Source organism: Lagopus muta, chromosome 14, assembly GCF_023343835.1.
Source record: "Lagopus muta isolate bLagMut1 chromosome 14, bLagMut1 primary, whole genome shotgun sequence".
NCBI classification, from domain to species: Eukaryota; Metazoa; Chordata; class Aves; order Galliformes; family Phasianidae; genus Lagopus; species Lagopus muta.
Genome location: NC_064446.1, coordinates 5,133,398 through 5,160,618, shown reverse-complemented (window position 1 = coordinate 5,160,618; position 27,221 = coordinate 5,133,398). Strand labels below are relative to the sequence as shown.

The window sequence follows — 27,221 nt, the reverse complement described above, 5'->3', positions numbered from 1 at the left end:
ATTGGAGTTGGGACTTCAAAAATTACACTGGAGAAGTGGCAAATCTCAAAACCAGTATTATGTGTGTGATCTTCCTTGTTCGTACGAGCTCAGGATTCTGCTTGTCGCAGCTGCTAAGCATCTTCCTGAAATTAGAACTGCAGAGCCAGCATCCCACTAGTGGGCAAAGAACAGACAGCAGCAGTCAGAGCAACTTGCACAGAGAGCAGAGCCGGTGAGATGGGAAGGAAGAGAAGGGCGGCCAGCAGGTTGAAGGGGGAGCAGCAAAGTGCTTATTTAGCAAGCCAGGAGAACATGTTATTTAGTAACTGTGTGTGTTATCTACAAATCTGGGAAAATGGGCAAGAATAGTAATGATTATGTATTTTAACAGGTCACTAAAAGGGAGCTGAGAGTGCTGAGACAGTACCTACTTTAAATCGTGATTTTTATATTAACGTTGTCGTTCAGATTGCTGGAGCATGTAGCATGTTTATCTGCTTGCCACTTGTCTAAAACAGCACGGTCTTCAATAACAGCATACTGCTCTTGAGTTTCCAGCTGTTGTAAAAATGTGTTTGAGCATTACTACAGTTTAAAACAGAACAACTGCAAGATGCATTTTCTGTTCTGTTTAGAGGAAGCAGAACTTGGATGTGTCCCACTTGAATATAGAAAAATCCAGTACACAATAGGTACTTATGAAAGTGGTATTAGAGAGTGCCACCTATTGCTAGATAAACAGTAATAAAACTATTTTTGCATGTCTGTCTAAATGGAGTAGAAACGTAGATGGTACCTGTTCATCTTTCAATCATTTCAAGGTCATTTTTGCTACATAGATGTGAGTTTGAACATTGGGGCTACATTAGGAAAAAAGGTGGATGTATTATGCTGTAGGATCAGAGATGCTACAGTAGGCTTCTGTTCGTAAAGACTTGTAACAAGTGGCACATGACTGAATATCACTGGCTGTATTTTGGATAAATATATTGTCTGATTTTTTTTCTTTATTTTTTTTCTCTCTTTTTAATTGATGACATTACGTTTTATGCAGTGGATCCAAAAAATATAGTGATCTGGATTCTTCAGTGTTAGCTTACCATCCTCCATCAATTCTTCCAATGGACAAATATGAAAACTGATTTTTTCACCTGCCCTTTGGATAATGGTGTTTGTTTTATTACGGAAGCCTAATTAATGCTAATGGTAAGAAAATAAAAGATTTATAGGGGCAACCTCTGACCAGTTTCAAGTTTTAAGTATGTTTCCTAGCATTATTAATCCATCTTTCTGCTACTGACTGTTGTTCACCTGTACTGGAGAAACACCCTACCCTAGAAAAAGATGTACAGTTTGAACTGATAACTTTAAGGGAAATAATAACTGTTGTCTTCTCCTTGTTGCTTTCCTCAAGAAGGTTCTAGGTGGCAAGTTAAGAGTGGGAAAGGATGGAGCAGCATGTAAGTGACCTGCTCTTCCTCAGGTTTGGGCAGGTATCTCTCAGACGTTTGCTTCTACTTCAGCCAAAGGGCATTACTTATTTGGAACTGTCCTCCTTACCCAAAGGAAAATGGATCTCCTGCTACTGCTGCTGAGGTTCTGGAGAAACAGATGGCTGCAAAGCTTGAGAGAATCAAAGAAAGCAGTGCTCCATTCTGTAAGCATCTGTAGATTCAGAGAAGATTCAGGGGAAATAAAGGATGACCTATGCGTCTCTTGACCAGAGAAATGATGAGTAGAAAACTGACTTCATAGTCCTAGTTAAGTTCAGGGCTGAAATCTAATTTAGCTAAATTGAAAGTCTTTATTTATTGATTTTTTATTTATTTATTTTTTTTCCCTCCTTTGCTTCAAATGATGTGTAGTTTCCCTTTCCAGTTGCATCTTAGGTCCAAGGTTCAGAGGTCACTGTTTTATTCTTGATCCTTTTCTCCACTGATCCGAAACACTTGCTTCTCTAAAACAGATTTTAACTTTTTTTTTTCCCCCTGTAAATTTCTGTTTAGCTACTCCGTCTCTCATTCTGAATGCTGCAGCAACCAGAAGCAGCATAAAGCCTTTAGCAGCTACATTCTGTAATATGGAAAAGGGGAAGGTTGTAGCTACTTATTGATTCACTTCACTTCACCAATTGATTTTCTATGATCCCTCTTCTTGAATCTCCATACCGAACCTCTTGAGCAGTCTGTCTACATAATGTCCCCGTGCCTTTATTTTGTGTTTGTAGATACTTACTCTCTCAGTGTTCCTTAGCACTGCTCCACCTATTTTGGTGTTTTCTTACTCATCGATCTGCCTGTCACCAAGCGACAGATTAGTGCCAGCGAAGTTTCAATTCCTACTGGAAAGTTTCAGTCTCCATTACAGTTTTTCTTCGTTCAGATCCTGTTGACAAATTCTGCCTATTTATCACTTTCTGCTCCCTAATGTGCATCTGCAAGTTGGTATGTAGTTATATTAAGAGCTCCTTATGGCAGGGATCCAAGTGTTGTAAAACATCTTGCGATTAATACTGAAAAAAATGATAAATTAAAGATGAAAGGTATATTACCTGTGTTAATGGACAGCCTCATTTTTTAATGGAAACTTTAGTGTCCACCAGAAACAGACACAAGATATAATGAAAGAAAAATATTTTTTCAGCAATTATGTGTCTTTGTAGTGTCCCTTTTATTAATGAAAATCCCTTATTATTAATGAAAATTAATGTTTTTTTGGTTTTTTTTTTAAAGACATACAGAATGTATGAGGAAAGGCATCTTGAATCATGTCCTTATGGTTAACGGTGAAGCCAACAGATGACAATTCAGCTTGAAAATGAGCATGGTGCTGAAGGCTGTGCTCTTAGGCCCCTTTGGATTGGATGTATTTGTTCGAACAGTGAGGATTTGTTTTTCTTTCTTTAAATTAATGAAAGTAATTTAGTCAAATACTGTTTTCAGTGTGTGATGTTTTGCTTGTGTCATCTTCTATGAACTGTGTATCTGTGGCCCAATACCATTGTACTGTGGAAAAATTTGGGAGTTAGAGGAAGACAAAACGTTCTTCATGTAGTTTAAGGTATGAATTTATTGAAATAAATTAGATTATGCTTATCGTAGAAACTTGTGCTTACGTGTTATGACCTTGTATCATCTACAGTTGAACATAATGTGCTTATGTTAAAGTTGTCCATTTAAAACCTTTACCCAAAGAGGATGTTTCTTATTTCTTTTCAGTTGTGTTGTGATTTATTCTTCTAATTAAAAAGCAACTGAAGGTAGAGAACACTGCATCCTATTGTTGTTTTTTTTTTTTTTTTTGTGAATGGTGGTATAAATGACTTAACAGCACTAAATTGTACTCTGTTTCCCCTCTCAAGGCAATGCTGGTTTTATCTTACAATACCACCATGTGATTTTGTCTGCTATTAATGTGTTTAACAGCAGATGGCAAATTTTATTAGGATAGGAATGGTCTCATACTCTTCCATTTGCCCTGGCGTAAATCAGAAGTCATTGCCTTGAAATGAGAAGATTGATTCTTGCGTAAGAACTTACTAGTGTAAATTAGGAAAGTCAAGCCTGATATGTGGTGATGTACCAAATTATATTACAGGATATTTAAATTCTGTCTCCTGCTGTGAACAGCAGGGTACCATTTTTATCCTTCCTGTTGAATGCAAAATCACTTTTCCATTTATAAATTGAGCCTGAGCGGAGCACTCTCAGTATTGGCTGTTCCTCTGCTGCTCCACACACGGAATATATTAAGACACCTGTTCATCCTTGTAAGGCAAACAACAAACAAACCAAAATACTTTCCTGTAAACAAATTGTTCTGTGATTAGTGGAACTAATGAAGCTTTCACCGCGTGCAAATTTCTGCCCTTCATCTCTGATTCCTTCAGTGGAAAGATTGCCTGTTTCTCTTTGCTAATCTCCTCTATGATCTTCCCCTCATACAGTTTCCCCTACAGGTTCAGTTTCCATCTTCCTCTATCCCTAAGTCCTTCTTGACATTACTAGGGTTCTTCCTGCCCCTTGTAACCACCAGCAGTGCTTCTGCCTGGCCTTGGGTGACATGGATGCAGGCTTGAAGTCAGCAAGTAGCTCTTAGCTGCTTATTTTACCAATTTGGGCAGATTTTTCTCAGAGCTCCAAGGGATTTCATATCTTTAAGATGGCAACTATGTTAAACTTGGTAGAAGTGAATCAGTAGATACGAAAAGTTTATTTCTTCTCCTCTTCTTGCTCCACTGATGGTTCTTATTCAGACCAGTTTGTTTTGGCTAAGCTGCTGCTGTTCTTTCTCCTGTCTTTACAAGTGGTGAGATGAAGTAGAAAAATATTTGGAAAATATTTGGAAAACTTTAAACCAGGGAGCATTTGTTGGCCATAGCTACATACCACGCTGGTATTATTATGTTACAGATGGTTGGCCATTGTGTTTATATAGCTTTGTGCTTTGTAGGTCATATCTTTTGACATCAGCAGTGTAAGTTTTGGATAACTGAACACATAGCTGAGGCTCATAGTATGTCTCTGTAAATCAAGTATTTTTCAAAAGGTCATTTGAAATTCGCTTTCCTGAAATCTAGATACTAATTACGCTTTTCAGGTTTTCGCTAGCTTAAAGTTGACTTGTCCACGTATCTACAGACATCTAAGGTTACTGTTCTCATCATAAAGGGGAAGCTGTTCAAATTTCTTTGCTATTACTGTTTAAAGTTAGTGAAGCAAGGAGCAATCAGTGTCCTTTTAAGCTCTACTTTTGTCAGTGGCTATTTATAGAATCACTGTCTTAGCTTTTAATACTTGAAAATCCTACCTAAGTGTATTTATGCTCACTTAGGCTGCTATCCTATGTTCAATATCCAAATGCCTTCACTTTTACTTGAGGCCATTAAGCTCTTCTGTTCCATTGAGTCTTTTTTGTGTTTTGTTAAATGAAAGCATGCACAGTATTTTATTTTTTTTTATCGGTATGTATGTAATGGAAATGTCTGCAAGTTTTAAAATTGTTGAGTTTGCTCAGTGCAGGTCAGTGGCTATAAAGATGTCCAGGAGCAGAAGGATTATGCTGTGCTTGTTAAGATGGCATTCTGCTTGGCCTCACAGCACAAAATCTCTTGGTGAATATAAAGGCTATGCATTACTTTTCCAAAGGTGTATTAAAAAAAATAATCAAATAAGTAATTTTATCTCAGTAAAATCATAGGAAAAAAAGAAATTGACGTGCTTGAACCTTAATAGTTAATAAAAAATATTAAGCATAAAATTAATGCAAATGAATAAACCACTGTCAGCTAATCCTAGGTTGGCAAAGAGTGCCTGTGTGGCTCTTTGGAATTAACAAACAAATGAAATTATCGCCATTAATGAGGGTCTACTGGTAAGCCATGAGCATTTTGCAAGTATGCATGCTTTGCTGCTGAGTTGTATCCATGCCTCAGTTTAAACCCTAAACTAAGGAGCTGAGGAGTTGACAGGTATTGTGGAAGGCAAGGACTTGAAAAAATTAACTGAAACAGAACCTACGTAACAAATCTGTCCTTAAATTACAACTTGTAAAATTAAACTATAAATAAAACCCATACCTAAAAGGCAATTGGCAACTCTAAGCATTTGGTATTATGTTCTTTGAAATTATTGTGGAAGCAACACTCAACATACATACTAGACTCTTATTATTATTTTGGTTTCCTTATTAAACTGTGAAATTTGCCTTATCCAGTTTCATAGCTGAGAGATTATAGGACTTGGAAAAAGAAATGAATTATTAAAATATTTAATCATTTAGAAATATGGTATTTTAATTTCTTTATGTATTTATGTACATCATTCTGTAGAGGTAATTAGGAAAAAAATGACCCCATAAAAAGATTTATGAATTTCTCTAAACTGCTTAATGAGGCCTAATATAAATCTGAATTTCAAATCACATTAGGGTTGTATGCCCTAATTCTTGATGACAGTTCTGGCTTGCCGCTCAGTTGGCCTTTTATTTTGTGTCACAGATTAACCAACCATGGGTTTTATGTCACTATTTTATTAGTGCAGTTCTATACTTGAAAATTGGAAACATAGTTTTCTAAAATTAAATTATTTATTTAACTTTATTTACAATAATTTTCTTAGAAAATACGATTCGCATTCGGGAAAAAAGATATAAAATGAAAATTCAGACTAATTCAGTTAGATATTTTAAGAACAGATACATATAAATGAGAGAAAATTCCAGTCTAATTATCCATACTCGGTAACGATACAAAGAGAGGAGTGTGGTTAATGCACGTGAGCAGCAGCAAATCAGTTTTGTGGTTCTGTACTGCTCCTGAGCAGCCATCGCTGTTAACGGGTGAGTGATGTTGTGTACAGTAGAGAATGCGTTTACAGGTTCTTGAAGATGGTTCTTGAAATTGTATGGTGTTTGTGTCACCTTATAAAAGAGTACGACTGTGTTTTGTAATTGAATCAATGGGATCTAATAAAATTGTGAAGGGACAAAAACCTCCTATGAACTGTCTGTATTTCCTGTGGAACGTGCTGTTTGCTGGAGGGGCATAGCATGTCTTAATGCCCTGTAAGTCATAGCATGTTGCAGGTCTAACTAAATAACTAAATACATAGTTTTGTGCATGCTTAATATCCTGGGATTGGACTAACAGTCTAGGAAGAGTGAAAAATATCCTCTTGTCTTTCTTTGCAAATGCAAAGGCTTTACCACAAAGGCGCGTAGATGTCAACAAAGGTTAGCCTTTCCTGTTTGCCTAGAGGTGGAAGGAGACTGTAAGGAAAGCAAGGACTGATGCAGACATAGCTATCCCTGGTGATTTCTTACACTTGCATATTCCTGAAAAGGGAATTCTATATGTATCTATAGTTATATTTATGCATAAATATATATATCCATTTTTTTTTGGTCTTTGTGTATAATTTCTCCTCTGGAGTCTTTAGGTGTTTTACTTCTATGTTCTTCCTCTTGTAGCGTTCAGATTGTCTTGTGATACCTTGGAACAGAACACAGTCTTAGAGAGCAGTAATCCAGAGGGCTGTAGTCTAAGGTGCTGTTTTGTAACTAGATACAGACCATGGGTAATACACCAAGCAGTGGTGGTGAATTTATTTATTTTTTTCCACTGAACATAATTTTCCTTTAGTACTGTCAGTTCTCCTGATCCTTATGCTAAAATAGGCTTCTTCCTGCATGACGGTACTACAGCTGCTGTCTGTTTAGCACCAACAGTTGGTGTTACTCCCTTACAGCATTTTCATTTTATTTGTGGAATGATGGCCTTCTTGGTGGTTTGGGCAGCCATAGTGCTTCACTTCAGCTTCTGCATTCTTCCTCCATGCTCTTCTGGGTACGTGTTTCAGCAGACATTTTTCAATTTTATTGCTTTTCTTTTCACTTGGAGTAAGGTTGCCATGTCCCTGAAGATGTGAGCAAAGCTACTTCTCTGGTGTATTATGTTTTCTATTCTGCTGCGATTCAGATGTGGTTTTCATTCATTGCCTCTTGTGAGCAGTGTACTATCAGATTTTTGCCATGATCTTTTCTGTAACTGTCAACTACTGGATTCCCAGTCTTACTGACTTTGGTCAATATTTCTCCTTAAGATTTAAACAGCTGTCCACTATTCGGTAGAAAAAATGATTTTTTTTTTTTTTTTTTTTAATAGAAGTCTGATTGGATGTCAATTACCAAGTGGTACAGAACTTATGTACTTGAGAAATAATTTCTTTTTTGTTGTTGTTGTTGTTCTGCAGTTCTAATATATTGAAACACTTGTTTATAATTTCACAGCTCTTAAAAGCTTATTTATTTTTATGATTATTCATTAGCAAAAAAGTCAGTTAACCTTCATTTGCTAATTTACCACGGTCTTTCATATTTTTGGCTGGCTAATGGGAAGAAGAAATCATACTTTTCCTTTTAAGTTGGGTGTAAAACTTACACTCTTAGTTCTGTTATATGTGTTTATGTCAGGGTGAGGAAAAGCATATCTTGGAAGTCTTATTATCTATCAATTGCACGAGGTTTTGATCAGTATTGCTTTGAATAATTAGCATTTTTGTTAAATATCAAATCTAATACAAATTCTAGGTACTATTTCATTTGTTTGAACATTTGGCAATTAATAAAGCATGAGGTGATATGCATTTCTTAAGGATGGTGACAGTCTACGGAATATTAAGTTTGTACGTTAAAAGTAAATTGACACCAAGTTGTAGATTTACATTTTGTAAATATTGCCTAACATTTTTACTCCTCAGTAGACTCTCCAGGCCTCAATTTCTTCTTGTTGAAACTTAGAAGTAATTGTGCAGGTTTCTAAAAAAGAACAAAAAGCTGGATGAAAGGGGGTTCAAAACATGGGCAAAGTCTGTAGCTTGATTTTGCCATGGCCTTTGGGTGAAGTTGGATGATGATGCAATCTTCTTCCTCACGACACTTGCTTTATTCAGTGTTTTGAGCAGATGCTTTCTAGGAACGAATTAGACTTGCAAAGTTGTTAGTAAGATCATGGTTTTTTGTTGTTTATTTGTTTTCTTTTGCTGCTGGGGTAAAGTGAATGAAGGAAAGGATTCTGTCTGAAGGAATAGAATGTGTGTTTCTGTGACAGTGCACAGAGATCGAAGAACTGGTAAAAACTACAACTGTGAGGAACAGAGACGAAAGAAAGCAGAGTGATCTAGAACTTGATCAGGTTCACTGCTTCTGCCAAGCAGGCCAGCCCTGTCTAGGCTGTGTCTCCACAGGCAGGAGCACAAATGCTGCAGTAAACAGGCTGTGGTTTAAAGTGTAAACACTCATTTGTTCCTTAGTTACTGAGTATTTTAATTTATAAAAACATTTACGATTCTCAGCTACGGTTGAAGGCACCTAGAGTTGTTCTGTAGCATACAAAGTGCTGCATAATACTAAATGCTACGAAAATTGAGCACGCGGTGTTAGCAGACAGTGTCTTCAGTCTTTCTGTGTCACGTGCCATCCTGTTATGGAACAGTTGGTGCCCAGGTGCTGTGCAGATGGAGCCAGCAGTGGGAGGCAGGGAGCAGCTGGAGTGAGCCTGCCGTGTCCGGAGGAGCAGGGAAGTGCTTGGAGTGCTTGGTGATGCTCAGCAGGTGAAAACCTGTGCTTTAGTAGTCTATTGACTGACATAAATACAGTGCTACAAAATGAAGTCTGTAACAACCAGAAACACCTTATGTAGAATTTGAAGTTGCCTTTTTTGTTCTTGTAGCCATAGCCTTTCCTTTTTGTTGTCACTGTATGCTTAATCTAAAACCTGCATCTTAGAAATACAGCTCAATTAATTAAATCATGAACAAGAGCAAGGAGAGTGACAGTATGAAGTGTGTCAAATACTCTGATTGCTGATGGGTGCTGTATGGGAACTGCTGAGTCATGGCCTGACCCACTGATTGAGCACCTGGGGAAAGGAACACCTGGGGAACCTGGTCAGCCCTGGGAGCACAGGTGAAGGCAATTCAGCTGTGTGACCGAAAGGGCTGCAGCCTGGCTGCTCCTCTCTTAGACCACATTTAAGGGCTGACTGCCATGGGGGAAGGTTCTCTGGTTGGAGAAGCTTTCCCCTGTGAATGTTAAATCTTTTGATACAGGTGAGCGATCTTCTTCCCTTCCTTTATAGCACCTTTCTATTGTGCTGGGCTTTCCATCGTCATACTTCTGTTTTAATGCCTGTGTTTTTTTTGTTGTTTTGTTTTTTTATTTTGTCTTTAAATCATACTGGTTTGTCCAATTGTTACAGGTGCCATCTCAGTATATTCAGGTTATTCTGTAAGGATTATCAGGTCTTGCAGCATATGGCAATTACACTCAGAGTAATTAAAAAACTCTTTAGTTAACCCTCTGTGTGCTCTGAAGCGGTGGACTGTTATTGTGGGAACTGGCACTATTGATATTGGCTGGAACGTACATGACAGAGAACTGGATTTAGTATGGTAAATATTTCTTCTGCATGCCACAGTGTAAATAGCTCCAGAATGTTCCAGTCAGCTCTATGTTCAGTGTGTGCAGCCCCAGCCTCCCCTCACAGAGGCCCTGCAGCTCATGCTACCAGCACCTCCACAAGGGCCCCAGTACAATTACACAGCACAAGTACTCTTTCTTAAATTTAATTTCAGCTTTTTTTCCTTAATACAGGTGCATGTATTATACCTCTCCCTCCCCACCCTCACACACACGAGATTTAGCCTTAGTATCGTAATAGGAGAAGTCTGAAAGTTCCATCCTTTCTACCTTAGTTACTTGTTTTGCTGTGTTGTGTTTATTTGCACCCGTCGGTAGATGTACGTAAATGTTTCTCACTTGTCCTCTTCCTGAAAGGAGAATTGAGGATGAAACATTATTAGTTAGGATTTGGAGAAGCATTTTAGCTTGTCAGGTGGCATTTTTAGCCACTCTTGGTGACAAGCTATAATAGGAAAAAAAACAAAAAAACAAAAAACAAAAACAGAATGGAAATTCTGTCCTATCTAGTCCCTTTCTGTGTGGGAGGTTTGATGTGCTGTGGTGCTGCACTGCGGCCCAGCTGGGGCTTCCTGCAGGCACATGCTGCAGGTGTTGTAGCCACATGCCTTGCTGATGGTCAGCACCTCTTCCTAACAAGGTTTGAAAGCCTGTATAATGTGGTCTTTTGTGAGGGTTGGAAGATGATACCACAAGTCTGGTTGGCAGTTTTTTGTAAATCTGATGAAAGGAGTTTTTAGCACTTGCAATCTCCTTGTGCGTGTGTGTATGAATTACCAGTGTTTGCATCTCAGTATAACCTGGTGTTGTTCGTAGGAACGTTTTCTTTCTGAAGTCTTCAGTCACTGAAATAGTGATACTCGAGCAAGGAAGGTATAAATGAATTAGCAATTATAAGTGAATACTCAAAATAACACAGAATTACCAGAGCAGTAAGTTTGTAATAACGGTATAATTTGCACTGAGGCGTGGGTACGTGGGACTGCACTAAGAAAAGTAAGCATACTAGTGAAAATAAGGAGATTATGGATGTAGAGACTAGCTTTGAATCCCTAATTAGTAAGGTTATCTGTATTTCAGCTTTTTGCATTTGCAAATTAAAAGCACTGTTTGTTTCACATTGATTCATATCTTAGGCAATCCTGTGCCGTGATTCTGGTCTTAAAGATTTTACATGATACTAATGTACTATGCGTATTGAATTCTTTGTCTGATTTAAATAATTGATGGCTTATGGAAAGCTGTTGGCCTGAAATACAGTTATGCCTATTCATTTCCAGAGAGTTAGACCTCAGCAGTTAAGTAGTGCTGGTACATCATGCTTCTTTTTTAACCAAAACCAAGTACCATTAATTTAAATTCGACGAAAGTGGCAGATAAGCTAGCAGTGTTAAATACTCCCAGTGTTAAAAGACAATTTCACACATACCAGTTGGAAAGATTAGCTTGTCTTTATGTGTTTTGTATGTATTTGTGAAATATTTGGCTTTAGTGTTGATGGTTTGCTTTCCACCTCCAGCTAGCGGGCATTTTATTTGTTTTCAGTGGGAAGTGAATTTACTACTCTGCATGACCAGTTGTTTCTTCATTGAAGTAGTTCTCATTTAGATCTTGTTGCTTCAATTTGTAATGAAGGATAGAACCTCCATTGGTTGTAAACCACTGTGATCTTCCATGTAATCTTACTGATAGCTGTGACTCTAACTAGATAGTTTCATAGACACATTGCTAAGGCTCTGGATGTTCTGGGTAATGTCTTCTTTTGAACAACACTGAGGATATTAAATTTTCTGAAGAAAATGTGGGAGCCAACAGGCAGGATAAGGGACTGCAGACTTAATAAGAGAAGCATAAATTGCCAGGAGAAGCAACAAGTGGGCTGTGGAATTGTGACATCTAAGATTACTTTAAGTTGAACTTCTCACAGTCAGGACATCTGGAGGAAAAAAATGTATTGATCTAAGTTTGGGCGTTACTACCAGGATTAGTGTGATTTTTCTTTCTTTGGGAATCAAGTAGAGAGGACATGGTCAATTCACATCTGTTAGATTTAGCAGTGTGTAAGTTAAATGGCTAAGGAAACTATTTGGGTGGATGTCTGCTTAGGTTTGAGGCAGGGAGGATGGAGAGTCATAAGGAGAAGATGCTTTTAGAAGTTGAATTTTCATATCCCAACATGGCTAGGTAGTGATACCCTTTTTGGCGTTTAAAAGCTGTGAGAGTACCAAAATACTTTTGAAATCTTCGCTTACGGTTAGTGTTAAACAATTCATTTTTCTGGAAATTATAATGTTTTTTTTTTCTTTTTTCCCTGACAGATTCTTTTTTGCTTTTCATTTTCAAGTGGATTAAGAAGTCTCTCACCCGGTGAGCTGTAGACATCGCCCAGTACGATTGCAACACAGCAGAACAGAGAGCACTGCCGATCTCCCCTTTCAGTGAGTAGTCATAACTTCAATTTTGTATGTTGTTTTGTGCTGAGATGTGTTCATATTATTGACTGAAGTGCTTCCATCTATGCTTGAAAAATACCTTTCTAGATCTCTGTAGGAAAGTGTTTTTGTAGAGGAAGCAATTTGTCCCAGCACTTTCCTTTAAAGAATCCACTTCGGTCTTTTCCAGCCCAGCTGAATTGGTTCAGAATGCTTCAGAAAGAGAAATGCATCTTTTTCTTACCTACTTAGGTTTTCATTTGCTGGACTTGTCCATCCTGAAGATCAAATGAGGATACTAGGAATTCACTGCTCTCAGTGTCAGTGTAATTTTTCTTTGAGTGGGCATTTTACTTGGATTCTAAACACAAGAATAATTTTATTTTTATGAATTACTTCATATCATAAGGTTGTAAATCTGCATATCCTATTAAAAATGTTGTGAAAGAAGAATATAATGAAAGAGAAGGGCCTTTCAAATTCTTCATTTCTGGTGTCTGCAACTGTTGGACACAATGCTCACTAGACACCCTGTAATTTAATTATGCTGTACATATGGTCTGGGAATTCTTGTAATTACATACAGTAACAAACTATCCCAGTGTGTCCTGTGGAGAAGGAAGGCTATTTTGCTTAGGGTAGCCTCAAGAGAAAAGGAAATACCTTCAGTTTATTGATTCCCATAAAAAAGGTAGAGCTGCCTTTCAAGTAAATAAGTAATTTTTGAGTCTTCGTACTCTCTTCTAATTTTTTGATATACGCCTAACAATTTTTAAGCCATTTATTTCAGTGGCAGTATTATTAAGGAAGCTGCTTGTAAGTTGAGATTCGCATAAAACAAACCTTTTAGTTGGAATTTAATAACATTTTTAATTTGATCGCGTTTCTTTCAAAGCACAGAAAATATTTTTCCAGTATGTCAAGCTCAAAATTCCAAGCCAGTTCTTTCACCACACTGAGCAAGTTAACACATTATTTTACTTCGTTTGCAGTAAGTCAGTTGACTATCATATTTTTTCATTTGAAGGGTTATTTTCTGACTGTGTCTCTATTTCAATTTTTACGCTCTTAAGGCCTGTGCTACCTACTTATGGAGTGAATTATTCTAAGAGGCTGTATCTCTGAATTATTAAAAAAAAAAAAAAAAGTCGTTCTAAATGAAGATTAAAATGAGAAAAACAGAAGTGCTTCACTATGTGATTACAAATAGGAAAGAGAATACAGTGAGAGATTGGTTTTGGTTTTTCTGTTTTGCACTTCTCCATTTTCCCTTTTTAACAAGTCTGAATTTCTTGACAGTGTTCTTTGTAGATACCTATATTATCTAAATAGCCCCAATATTATTGTTTACTGTTATAAATGTATTTGTATACTTAATGTAGAAGATCATGTATTTGTTTAAAAGAGTCTTGATAGCCCATCTTCAAATAATTCAAGAACAAATTCTTCGCAGTATAGTTGGCACTGAAGAATGGTGGTCCACGAGCTCTCAATCTGTACTGCAGTTTATGAGGAAAAGGCTACGGAAGTTGCTCCTCAGAATTAGGTTCTCTGTAAAAATTCCAAAACTCACAGTTGCAAAACCCCTTGCTGTATTTTTATGTAAGTAGGGCTGGCTAAGTTACTTATTTTTGCTGCCTTTTTAAAATGAACTTACGGCTCTGGGGGTTTTGTTTCAGTTGAGACCAGTACTAGGACAAGCAATCTTAGTGCTGTGGGGGTTGTGAGGGGCAGTATATTCTTTCAGTGAAATAGTTGCTTTAAGAGGATTTCCATCAACTCCTCCGTGTTAGAGAACCGATTTCAGGGCCCTGGGATGGGAGAAAATGCAACTGCTACAAGCAGATTGCACAGTGTATTATTACTTCAGCAAGTCTGGGGCTTTATTTCTGTGTCCATGTGGTTTAGGAGATACTCAAACTTTACATGGTATAATAAGTTCTCCTTATCTGGGTTTGGAAATTGTGCCTGGGTCTCCCAAGATCTCTGGCTTTCAGGCTCTTTTAGGTTCTGCTTTTGCTGTGAGGTGTGAACCAGTACTGTCCCTTCTTTGTTTGAAAAACTTCTCAATTGCCTGCTTTTGTGTTTTTTGTCCAGCTTCCCAGCTCTGCCACTTTTTGCTTTTTTTAATTGTTCTTTATATAAATGATGAGGACTTGCTGTCAGTTCACAAATCTTGGCAGTCATTTCCCTCAGTTGTGTCCTCCAGTATCTTCTGTGTTATTCAGGGGCATAAATGTATCAGCGTGCTTGCTAAGTTTGTGGAGGCTTTTTTGTATTTTTGTGGTTTTTCTTTTTTGTTTGTTTTGTTTATTTTATTATATGAAGACTGCTGTCATTCCATTGTGGTGGATCAAAGCCTTTAGAAAATAACTATTTTAAAGGAATAATATTTTACTTTTGATCAAAAACCTGCTGGATTTCTTCTTGCAAGGGCATTCAGTTTATTAGCTTGATGCATTCGAACTGTAGTTTCCTTCTCTGGGAGTGGGAAGAAAACAGCATCTCTACCATTGCCATCTTCAGTGCATTTGTCAGTCCTGTGTCTGGAGGGCTGTACTTTTTTAGGGCTGTCGCTATTGATATAATCTGTGTGGGTTAAAAACTTCCTGTTAACGTATAGTGTATGAAGAACAAAAAGTATTTGAGAAAATTACTCCAATAGCCCTATTTTTACTGCCCAGTGTACATGCCTCCCTTTACCGTGTTCAATTTCCAGTGACTTTTAAGGGGAAGGAATGCACAAAAAATAATGTGAACAGTCTGCATCTTCCTAGCAACGGCATCCATCATTAGCAGCAGTGCTCTGTTTTGAGCCTAGAGGTCAGTCTTGTTTGCATGGTTTCTGTCAAATTCCAGGGCTTCTTCTGCTGATGGCGCCTATGGTTGTATCTTGGAACAGAAATGGCCAGTTGTTAACAGGTGCCTTCTGTGAAAGCTGCTGCTCATCTCTAGTGTGCTTGGGTTACTTCTTTGCATAATGGCTTAATTTTCATACTCAGGGAGAAAAAAGGGAGAAACACATGACCCAGGTCAAAACCTGCCCACAACACAGCCCGGGGCAGCCCCCAGCTCCACTTTACATCAACTTCAGTTGTAAGAATTTCTGTAATGAGAGTTTTCACATAGCTTCGCGTGGGGATCATTTCTGGTAATTCAGTCTGAAGTTACTAAGATGCTTGCACTCCCAGTTTACACTTAATCTTCAGTCAGGAATTTAATGAGATTGTGTAAAAGCACTTCTTAATGTCTTTTAGAGATACAAGAATATTTTGCTGAAATAGCAGATAATGGATCTGAAGGAGAAAAAGCTTATTTTCTCTTAGTATCTAGTTGTATAAAGAAGGTGTGCTGTTACCCTTCCCTTAAAAAATTATTTCCTTTCAATTGATTTTTTTCTACTTGTATTTTTCAGTATGTCTGTCTTTTATTTCCTAAGCAGCAAGTTCACCATTGCAACTTGATAAATAAAGTACTTGCACTTAGAAATGGAACCACAAAACCAATCTTTTTCCTGTGGAACCCTTCTGAAAACAAAGAGAAAATTCCATCCTCTGTAAGCATAGAAAGAAGCTAGATTAAAACTACTCTAAATTATAAACTAATCAGCAATTCAGCATTGTTACAGCAGCCTGGTGTAGTAGGTTGGTGGAGGTTGGTGGCCCTACCTGCAGCAGGGGGGTTGGAGCTTGGTTATCCTTGAGGTCCATTCCAACTCAACCCGTTCTATGATGATTGTCCCATTTCTGATGCCCCAACCCCTAGAGTAAGGATTGTGTTCCTAATAAGAAGCAGTGCACTGGGAGACTGTTGTTCCTTTGTTGTTCAGTTGTTTTAGTTTTTATTTAAGTAAAATGGACGTTTCCTTTAATTATCAGCAGTAGTTCAGCACAGTGGAAGATCAAGGCTATATACTTAATTAAAATGACCCATAATATGAATCATGATTGCAGAAACAGTGTTAAGATGTTACTCAGGTTTTAAGCCACTGTCAAATTACCAATTCTTTCTTTTAGCAAAACATATTCTGAGGTAAAAAAAAAAGATTGTGTTTTCTTTCATTTCTGTCTCGTTATGAAGTTTAAGTGGGATGCTAGTGGGGTTTAGCCTATATATAGGTTTAGGTGAAGCTTTGAACACATCAGGAGATAAGCCCACATGTTGGCCTTAGCACTGTGTAAATACTTCTTAGGAGAGAACTTCAGTTAGCAGCATTTAGTAAGGCATGGTATTTAATCAGAGAAAATAAATGAAGTACGACCATTTCTCAAGTTGTGTATTAATAGATGAGAAATGGGATCTTATTTTGGATAAATTCAGGTCTGTCAAATAAATGCAAGATGAGAATAAATGGAGCAAAGCAGTAGGTCTGGAATGTGTTGGGCCTTTTCTATTTTATTTTTTTATTTTTTAAAGATAAACAGAAGGATTACCTTATCTGAAAATATTCTAGTGGACTGTAGATAGGAGAATGTAGACTGAAAAGATTGTAATAGGAAAAAGTAACTGTATAAAATTCAAAGCTATCAGTAAATGTCAAAGAAGAATGTACCAGGAAAGATAACCAGGTGTTTGACATTGTAGATTTTGATTGGTTACTATGTAACATACAGAGATGAGCGTTGTTAAGTAGCTGCTGGTAGTACTCAGTGTTTTATAGGGATTCTCTGTGGAGTTAAGTGCAGATTTTAATAGAAATATCTGCATTCTGTTCCATGAAGGTTTATTATTTGTAGATTTTTTTGAATGTACTTCAATGGGATGTGAGATGTTGTATAAAAGAGACTGTACAAAAAGCCTGTGAGCTTTAACCTTTGTTTAGCTAACTAAGGGCAGGTATTCCTTTACGCCATTGTGCTAAAGAAAATTCACCTTTTTTTGCTTCAGTTGTAATGCAAGATTGTATATGAAATTTTGGGGTGGAGAAATGCTGTAGATACTTAGGATAACCTAGAATGCAAACTTGAGGAAAACATTAGTCTGACTGCTTCTTAACTAGAAGCTGAAATGGACAGATCTTGAGTAGAAACTCAGAAATGACTGTGAGTGGCTGTCCTTGGAAAGCCCAAAAAAGAATTGCAGCTCATCACAGGTGATCTTAATGAATTTTCTCTGTGCAATAACCTATGAGCATCTGGTGGGAAAGAGGGTTTGAAGTGCTAGCTGGAGCCTTCTTGTCCTTTGTTTACAGTTCTGCCTCTTCTCTGCCTGGGCTGTTTGCAGCACAGAGATTGTGTATTTCTGTGGAACTGATTTTAAGTCTTAGAGGAAGCTATCATTTCAGAAGAAATTCTGTAATCTATGGAGTGGTGTGACCCTCTGTGTGTTCATGAAGTGAGCTGCTTAAGAGATAGCTTGTGAGAAGGAAAGGACTGCAGTCAGTATCTTCTCCTGGAAGGAAACCTCTGTCATTATTTCTTCACCAGAGTTTGAGGTGGAATGGCTGTGTAGGTGTCTGATAAACGTGGTTTTGGTGAAACAGAGCACACACATGAGGAATGAGTGGATAAAGCTGCATGTCATTCTAGTCGTTCCAGTCTAGACCTGTGTCTTTGCTTTCATGAACAGTTTATTTTTGTGTGTTTAAAATATACATGTTTTATTATCTATGTATTCCTGCGTGTGTGTGTTTGTATGTATATGTAACTACTTAGGTATGTGTACACATAGGTAAGATTTTCTTCTTCTCAGGAGAATTTTTCTTCCACAGTTTGCCTTTGCTTTTCCTTGAGCTGTTTGTGTTTATAGAAGTAGGTAACAGGTCTAAAGTGGTTCATTAGGCTTTGAATGTCTGTCATAAAACACTCCAGTTCTGACTCTGTCTGGAATCAAATTAGAGGTTAAATTTTTCTAGGCAAGCTATATCTGCTTGGAAGGAAGCTCCAAAAACCAGGTTTCTAGAAAGAAAATATATAGAGCTAAACTGCCATGACAGTGAGAAATCAAAGCATTCAGTGCTTACAGACGTTTTGGAATCAGGAAGAGCTACCACCATCAGTACTCCATCTGACAGCTATATATATTTGCCACTGAAGCTAGGACATGAATCAGTTACAATAAGCCTGAAAACAGGCTCAGATGTCAGCCTGGAGATGGCTGCTATTGACTGCAGGAAAGGAGATATTAGAGTGAGCAAGATAGCTTTCAAGAATAAATCAGTTTTGAGTAATAGGGAGTCCTCCAAGGGTGCTAATAATGCAGTAGAAAAACATGTCAGTAGGGCATTGGAGAATGACAAGATTATGCTGCACTGTAGCTGTGCTGAAGTTCCAATAGGTATATGAGGAAAGATGATTCATTGCACAAATAATTTTTGTTCCTCAGTTCTATTCTTTTAAATTTTAAGTTGCACGCAGGGAAGGTTGTTGTTATTGGTTGTCCTCAAGCAATTATTTATTCTGTTTCACTGTGCCTTATGCTGGTCTGTCATTTACATGAACATGTCTCATAATGTTAGTACATTTATAGTGACTTGAAGTAGAAAACACTGTGACGACCATTGTCTTACTTGTTCAACTGTAAAAAAAAAAAAAAAGCCTAACCTTCAAGCTCAAGCAGAATAGAATCATTTAAAATTGCCTTTTTTGCTATAATAAATAGAACAGGATTTATATTTTTAGGTATACATATTAGGAGCATCTGTTTTGCTGGCAGATGATGCCCTTTGTGACTCATCTTGTTTGACTTGCTCAGAAGTTTACTTTGGAGCTTACTTTGGAGGTCGGATACAGAATATCTGTATGGGTTTACTGGTAACTGTCACAGATGCAGTGAAGTAATCGTAGTGAGAACACTTCTGTGATCATAACTGTGGCCAAACGTGAGTTTTGTGTCCACCCTAAAGAGGATGTCTTCGATATACGATGGGGTGTCACGGTTCTGTTTTCTTGACATGTGACATTAACTTCTGAAATGCAAGATTAATTTCTATTCCAGACAAAGGTTTTTGTTTGTTTAAAATGTATTCATTTATTCATTAGTTTTAAAGATTAGGAAATTAGTAAAATGCTCTTTGACACGCAATTACAAAAGCAATCGCTTCTTCCTCCATCATTGCTTAACCTTTTACTTAAGCGTGCTTTCTGTTTATTGGAAAGCGTACATACAAGCAGCTTTACTTGATACTGAACCAGCTTTTTTATACCCTCTGGCAGTAAGCTCTGTGCTTGTACAACATGACATCAGTGATAACAATGTGAATACATTAAAACAATTCACATAATATTAGAGAGGGTTTTTTGTTTGGTGTAAGAGCACATCTTTAGCTCTATTGTAACTGTCATGTGGCCCGTGGCATGGGCAGTTGAAGCTTCCTTCACGTTAGCAGAAGTCTAGTTTATTATGCAAATATCTACTGTGACAATGAGCATCTGCAGCTACTCAAGACATGGATATAGTGTGTATGTGTGTAGGCATCTTCATTTGTTCTGCTATGTTATCCTGGAATAAATATGCAGAATATATTGCAGTGGAACAATCACAATGCAAAAAAGCACAGTGATGTTTTGTTATATGATAGCTGACTGCACTGCTGGATATAAAGCAAGTAGTTAAATCCAAATGGAACAAATGTTGCTTTAAAAAATATTTTAAATATTTGCTTTATCTCATTTTTTTTTATTCAATCTCCTTAGCAACAGAAACATCTGTTTCTTTTCTCTTAGTCATTACATTCAAAGAAAGTAGCTGCTTCAAATATAATGAAAGCAATTTCTGTGAATTGGGTAGCTATTAATTGTTGCCAAGATGTTTTATTATGATAATAAGACGTGCAACAATTGGCTTTTTTTTTTTTTTTTTTTTTAATTGAAATATAGCTATCTATTTAACCTGTGCTGGTTAGGTGAGTTATAATCCATCTGCTTTTAGGCTGCATTTATTGTATGACCTTTTTTTGTAACAAAGACAAGAGTGAGCATGACTGTTTCTCGTTTCTCTAGGAGTTATCTGGTATTGGTGTGTGAATTGTTTCTTTTTTTGCACCTAGTGTTTTATTAATTTACAGCTTCAAACGAGATTGTCAGAGAGTTTGCCTTGAAGACAGAGGACTAAATATGCATGGACCTAGAAATACATATTTTTGTATGTCAATCTGGAATATGAAACATAGAATTAATGTAGATATGAGCTTTGTGATGCTCTTGCTCAAATTACTCTATCTGTTTCTGGAGATCTCGGTATCAATTTAAAGCTGTTATTTTGTTTCCAAAGGGCTTCCTGATCTGTAATTTCCTTGCGTAAAGCCAAGCTGCATTCCTAAATCATACACAATTGGCACATGTAAGAGGGAGAGAGAGTTAGAGAACATAAGGAGGACTGCCGTATTGGGAGCATTGCTCTGCAGCACTGAGAAGGATGGACCTTTGCTACTACCATAATCCTGAGTGACTGATATTTAGAGGATGCACCTGTGCACGTGCTTGTAAATCAGTGCAAAATGTGTAATTGAGCTCTCCATTGTGTGAGCTACTTTATTACTCAGATTAGTAATGGCACTGGGGAAGAAAAAGAACTTGTTCAGATGGGCAAAATCAGGAAGGCTTCAGCATGGAAGGAGCTGAATTAGAAAAGAACAAGAGTAACAAGAAGGAGCCCTGTAAGTGTGTAAACTTATTGAGAAGGAATTTCTGGATGGTCATGCATCCATCGTGGAATGGGGAGAAAGCCTAGTAATTGACAGTGTGAAAGAGAATGGAATACTGGTAGCAGACTTTTCTCCTTGCTTTTCACAAGTCTTTTTCCAGGCCTGTTTGTATATACTTGAGATTTGAGAAGTGCAGCCTATAGCCAGACTGCTAAAAGGCTTTTGTATGTGATGGCTAGCCTTATCTCAGTCCTTGGTGGAGTCATGGTTGAATCACTTGTGAAGGTAATCAGTATGATTTTACTGAAGGGTTGCTAGTGTTTCACCAAGTTACTTACCTTCTGTAGTCTAAAGAGTGGCAATGTCAGTCCTTCATACATTTTAGTATCTTTTGTTTTCTAGCAGGACAGTTGTATATGAAAGGCATACTTCTATCTTACCAGAAGGCACGGCATCTGTTTTGTGTAGCTTGGTTTTATTTGTTTTGGTGGTGGTGGCGCGGTGTTCTCTCCTACAGCTTGTGTATATGCTACAGTCAAACATTACAATAAGAAGAGGAAGATGAAACCTTTCATGAAATTTTACTCCAAGCATGAAGAAAACTTCAAATTAAAGAAGGAAAAAAGTAAAGATTACTATTCTGCTACCACCTTTTGTGTCTTTATACTTGTCTTGATTTTTTTTTTTCCTGTGTCTCTCCAACCCTGAAAATAATAACATAATTCTACCTCCTGACACATGCAGGTGGAGAAAATGGTTTTGAGAAGCTTTACCAAAGAACCATTTGCAGCCTGTAAGAGGGCCAAGAGCGCTATGAACTTTGCTCTGTAGAGCTGAGTTGAGCAGTGAGCAGTAAACTGTCTGTAATCATCTATACTGGCCAGCATATCAGATAGATGGGCAGGGTGCCCAAATGCCCATCCAATGGGAGCTTTGAATGGCAGGTCATATTCTGCCTGTGCCTTAGGTTCCGCTCTGGCTCCTAAAGCAATAGTGGGAAGCATTTGCATTTGAGTTAAATGCTCAAAACAGTCTGTAGTATAAACATTACTGCATTCTTGATTATGCAGTAAACACACATACGTTGTGTCAATAACTTGTTGAAAGTGCAGCTGGTTATCAGATTTCTTCACGGATGAGATGGCCGTGAAGACAGCCCTTGAGAAGGGCTGGGAGGGAAGAGTTTTGTGCAAGATAGGCATCATCATGTATTCATCCTTTTGTAACTTCTGTGGGTGAACAAGAGGAAAGGTGTGTGAAGGAAGACCTCAGGACAGAGGGCTTGTGTCAGCTGTAGTCAGGGACAGCATTACAAGAATGCAGAAGTTGTCATTGCAGGGAGGAAGTGCTGAGTGTATTCCAGGTGAAACAAATATTGATCTGTAAAAGATGAGTAGCTAAATAATTGAAATCTTTCCACCAATGTCATAATCTATAAACAATGGTAGAATAGGTATGTGAAATCTGTGGTCATGTATTTAATGGAAAATTGTCCATAATAAATACAAGTTACCTTCTCTCTTCGAGTTGTGTTGCTGGGCTATGAGGCCTGTTATTGGAAGAAGGAGATCGTTTGAGATGAGGAAAAAAAAACTTGAGTTGCTTTATGTCTCCTCAACCACTTCATATACGAAAAGGATTTTTTTTGTTTGTTTGTTTGAATGCTTATATTTTAGTCTTCACAGGAAGGTCACATTTCCCTTGACCGGGTTTCAAAAATAGTACTTTACATATTGGTGCTGTTTCTAAATGCAAATAGTTCTCAGAAAGCATTTCAGAGTTAATCACAGGTTTTATTTCACATTCTCTGTGTATTTAGGTTTCAAACAAGCTGTTTGCTACTGTCCTGTACTGTGGGTTTGCTTACTTGTTTAGGATGGAATTTATTGAAATAATTATTCATTTCTTTCTCATAATTAAAGGGGAATGAAAGAGTAACACTAGTTAAAAGCAAAAAGAGCAAGCCATGTTGCTTGATGAAATTAATCTATTTGGTAACAGTGGTTCTCCATATGTTTAATGGATCTAATTCCATTAGCTTATATTTATATGTATAATTCTATATGTTTCCATAGTAAATGGGTGCCTTTTTAACCTTTTCGGTCCACAAGCTATTTTTAAAGACAAACTTCTAATGAATATTTCTAAGATATTCCAAGTATTAATCACAGTCAATTAGTTTACTGCTAATTTGGGTAAGACGATTGTTCCTGTTTCAAGTTTAATTCTCATTTAATTTGGAATTACTAAATTGGCAAGAGAGGGCAGAAAATATACATGTCAAGTTAATATATTTGAGGTAGAAATATTTGAGGTCAAAAAATGGTAGGCTGACTTGTTTGGCAGTTACTGCTCCGAGGTCTCAGATTTATTTTGAGGGTAAATTTTCAGTAAAACTACTTTATACATTAGAATTACAGAACCTAAACTCACTTAGATATTGATTTTGTCCCTACTCCAATGATTAATTACTGTGAGAGATTACGAACATATGCACATCAATGCTAAAAGACATTTTTAATATATATTCCAGGTGTAGTCTTAAACATACATATTAATTTAAACATATTTATAATACAAATATTCATAAAACCTACTGTTGTGTAGAATTTGTGTTCTCTGCAGAAGTTAAGATTCTTTGGAAAAATACTTTTCATCCACCAAAGGAAATAGGGTATTTGACAACATGCATTTGTCTGCAAAATGGAAAGCAATATCTGATGAAATACGCTTTGTCAATAAAATAAATTGCCAAACAAAATGTAATCCTTCCTCAAAATGCATTTAGCCTACACAGTGAAAAAAGCTACTTCCACAAAGTGCATTTTGTTGCTTGAATTATTTTGATTTGCTGTCTATCAGAATCTTTAGATAAAGCGTTGCTTTGTCAGACGCTGTATATCACCCTTATTTTATTATATACAGATAAAATACATTTAATTTGAAGGTAGACGTTTGAGAGGATACCTTAAACTGATATTGGTTTAGCAGACGTGATAAACTGCAGGCGTGCACTGCTTGTGGTACGAGAGGGGCACTTCTTCCTAACCGTAATCAAAATGCAACGGCTCTGCAGATTGTAACTCAGCTTTTGTTGTGGTGTATTCAGTTTCTCTGGGGTGAACAGTCTCTGTGAATTATGCAGTGTACTAAAACAATGTACATAACTGTCCACTTAACAATAATATCATTATTTGACCAAATTTCTTATGGTTTGTCAGTTGTTTCTAGTGTTGCCTATGTCCACGTGTGAACCTTTGACTTCAAGTCATACCAGTTTCTTACCTGAGTAATAATTCGTAGGAAGTGCAAAGGGTGAGTATCTAATCTGAAGAATATCTGTTCATTTTCAAATTAGAGTCTTGGCATTTAATGCTATTAGAAGACAGTCTCTTTTCTTTTTTTTTTTTTTTTAATTAAACAACTCCTTAGTGAAATTTAAACTTAAAGAATGTCTTCGCTGTGTGTATGTGAAGATGTAGGCATTGAGGACGATGTATTTCTTCTTTAGAAAAAGTTGCTAGCAGCTTAAATCTCTGCAGAGAAATACAAAGGTCCCACTGAGTTTCTGAGTATTGCTATATGTTGAAGTTTTTTGCCTTTCTCTATTTGCAGCTGTGTTTCTTAGATGACACTCATAAAAATTATAAAGTAGACATTAGTTAGAGATGTTGAAAAGATTGTCAGAAAACCTGCTTGGCAAGAAGCAGGCTAGTTTGTACATGATATATGGGACCCATTTTTCTCTGAACATCTTTGTGGTTGCTTGAGAAAGAAGTCCAAGTACCTAAGAATAACTTGGGAAGATGTCAGAGATGTTACATTTCTTTGTCTGCTTTCATGTGAATTGAGATGGCTCCTTCATTTCTCACGTGATTTAATGCAGTAAATCTTTATAGAAAGTGTCTGAAGATTAATAGCTGTTGTAGAAGAAGCTGCATACTAGATTTTTCAATTATGTTTTTGAATTATTTAACATTTCATATTTTATAACAGAATTTTATGTAGCACAGCTAACAAAATTTAGATGAAGTCGCCTTTCCGAAGATGTGGCTGTTGAACATCAGCTGGTTCTTCTTGTTTCAGCTTGTTGTTTCAGATTTTGCAGAACTGAAATGTAGAAGCAGCCTGCTTTTCATGATTTCTTTTAATTGCCTTAGTATTTGGTTGGTCCTTTGTATTGGGGCTTTTGTTGAAGAGAATTTGGTAGGGATAGGTTGAATGCCTACTTCTGTTACAGCACACATCTTAAAATTATCCTCATGCACCCCTGATGCTTCGTTTTCCCATTTATTTTGTCATGGTTCTAAATGCAGATTATTTATGTAGTGTTTCAGATTCCATGAAATGGAAGGTTGTTTTACAAGTCAGCCATGGATATTCTTTCTAGCTCATTTCTGTTTAGAGGCAGCAAAAAAAGGGAAGAAGATGTTTAAGAACTGAAAAATCAGGCATGAGAAGTGAGGCCACAGTGTGCACAGGGAAACAGTACTGAAAGAGTGAGGGCCATCTGCAGGTATGGACAAGATGGTACTGGTAAAACTTAACTAATTACTAATATGTGAATTATACTTCTACTACCTTGAATGCTTTCCTAGTTGTAGGTGGGAAATGAAATTTACATATTTCAAGTCTTTTTTAAAAGTTACTGGGAAGTATTCTGTCTAGGCAATAGTCATAAATAAAACTAGATGAAACAGATATGCTGGAATTTATTAATTGGCTAATTTACATTCGCTGTTGCATAAGATGGCATAAGATTGTTCATGGTTGCAAAACTATATAGACAAGAAAACCCAGCCATTGAGTTTTACCCTTAGAAAGTTCTTATGAATGAATGTGCAAACTAGATTCACTCTTGCTCATTAAGCCACTAGAATTGTGTGCAAATCATAGTTGTGCTCCATTGTTTTCTGTTTTTTGTATAATTTATATTCAGCTCTGGAAAAAAAAAAGTAAAAAAAAAAGTTTGACTGCTGCCTCCTGAGATTACTATTATGCTTCCCACTTAATATATTTTACAGTTAAAATAGTTTGATTCTTGGTGTGCTGTATGACTTTGAAAGGTGGAGATGCAGACAGAGATTAAGGTTGGAAAGCTGTTCCTGAGATCTTTTTTAGTTGCTGCTTGTGGTAACGGGTAATAGGATGTTATTTTCTGCTTTTATGTCAGCTCATTCAGACTAAAGTTTGAACTAGTTTGCTATATCCACTGAATTTGATCAGAGATCGTAGAGATAATTAATTTCCTACAAGATTATAGGATCTTAGAATAGCTTGGAGTGGAAGGGACCTCAAAAATGATCCTGTTCCAACTCTGACACGGGCAGTGGCACCTCCTGCTAGACCAAGCTGAGTTCCCATTCAACATGGCCACAAACTCCTGCAGTATTGGGCATCCACGGCTTCTCTGGGCAGCCTGTGCCATTGCCTCACCGCCCTCAGAGTGAAACATTTCTTCCAAACGTGTAATCTCAAGTTTAAAACCATTCCCCCTTGTCCTACCCCCGCATTCCATGATAAAGAGTTCCCTCCTCAGCTTTGTTGTAGGACCCTGCAGATAGTGGAAGGCCTCAATGAAATCTCTCCAGGGCCCTCTTTTCTCCCAGCTGAACAAACCCAATTTCTTCAACATTTCCCTCATAAGAGAAATGCTCCAGATTACCTTCATGTCCTTCCTCTCAACCTGCTTTAACATTTCTGCGTTTTTCTTTTGCCTGGGGCCCCAGACCCGGACTCCAGATTGGGCAGAGCAGAGGATGGCAATGCCCTCCATTGCATTGCTGGCCACCTCTCTTTTGATGCAGCCCAGGATATCTTTTGCCTTCTGAAGTCACAAGAGCACACTGCTGGCTCTTGTTGAATTTTCATTTACTGATATCCCCAAGTTCTCATAAGGGCTGCTCTCACTCCATTCTCCTCCCAGCCTGTATTTATGCTTGGGATTGCTCCCACCCACTGTCAGCACCTTGCATGTGGCCTAGTTGAGCTTCTGAGGATCTCAGGGCTCCCATCCCAAGCCTGTCCAAGCCTTTCTGGATGGCACCCTGCACTGCTCCATACAGCTTGGTGATGTTGACAAACTTGCAAAGGCTGTGCTCTGTCCCACTGCTCGTGTTGCTGACAAAGATGTTGAACAGTGCTGGTCCCTGAGGAATGCAGATGAGATGACAGGGAGCTCTCACGTTCTTACATTTCAGGGAGCCTGTGGAAGAGAGGAAAAACTGGTTTTGAAATGCATCGTT

The 27,221-nt window shown here is 37.5% G+C and overlaps 1 protein-coding gene across 7 annotated transcripts in view; it reads left to right on the top strand.

Annotated features, from left to right (window-relative positions):
• The window catches only part of TENM2 (teneurin transmembrane protein 2), a 1,003,091-nt gene that overhangs the window by 443,322 nt on the left and 532,548 nt on the right, over positions 1 to 27,221 (top strand). For all 7 annotated transcript variants that reach the window (XM_048960703.1, XM_048960704.1, XM_048960706.1 and 4 more), the window contains one exon: positions 12,279 to 12,398. The gene's annotated coding sequence lies outside the window, so the exon portion shown is untranslated. The remainder of the gene's footprint in view (positions 1 to 12,278; positions 12,399 to 27,221) is intronic.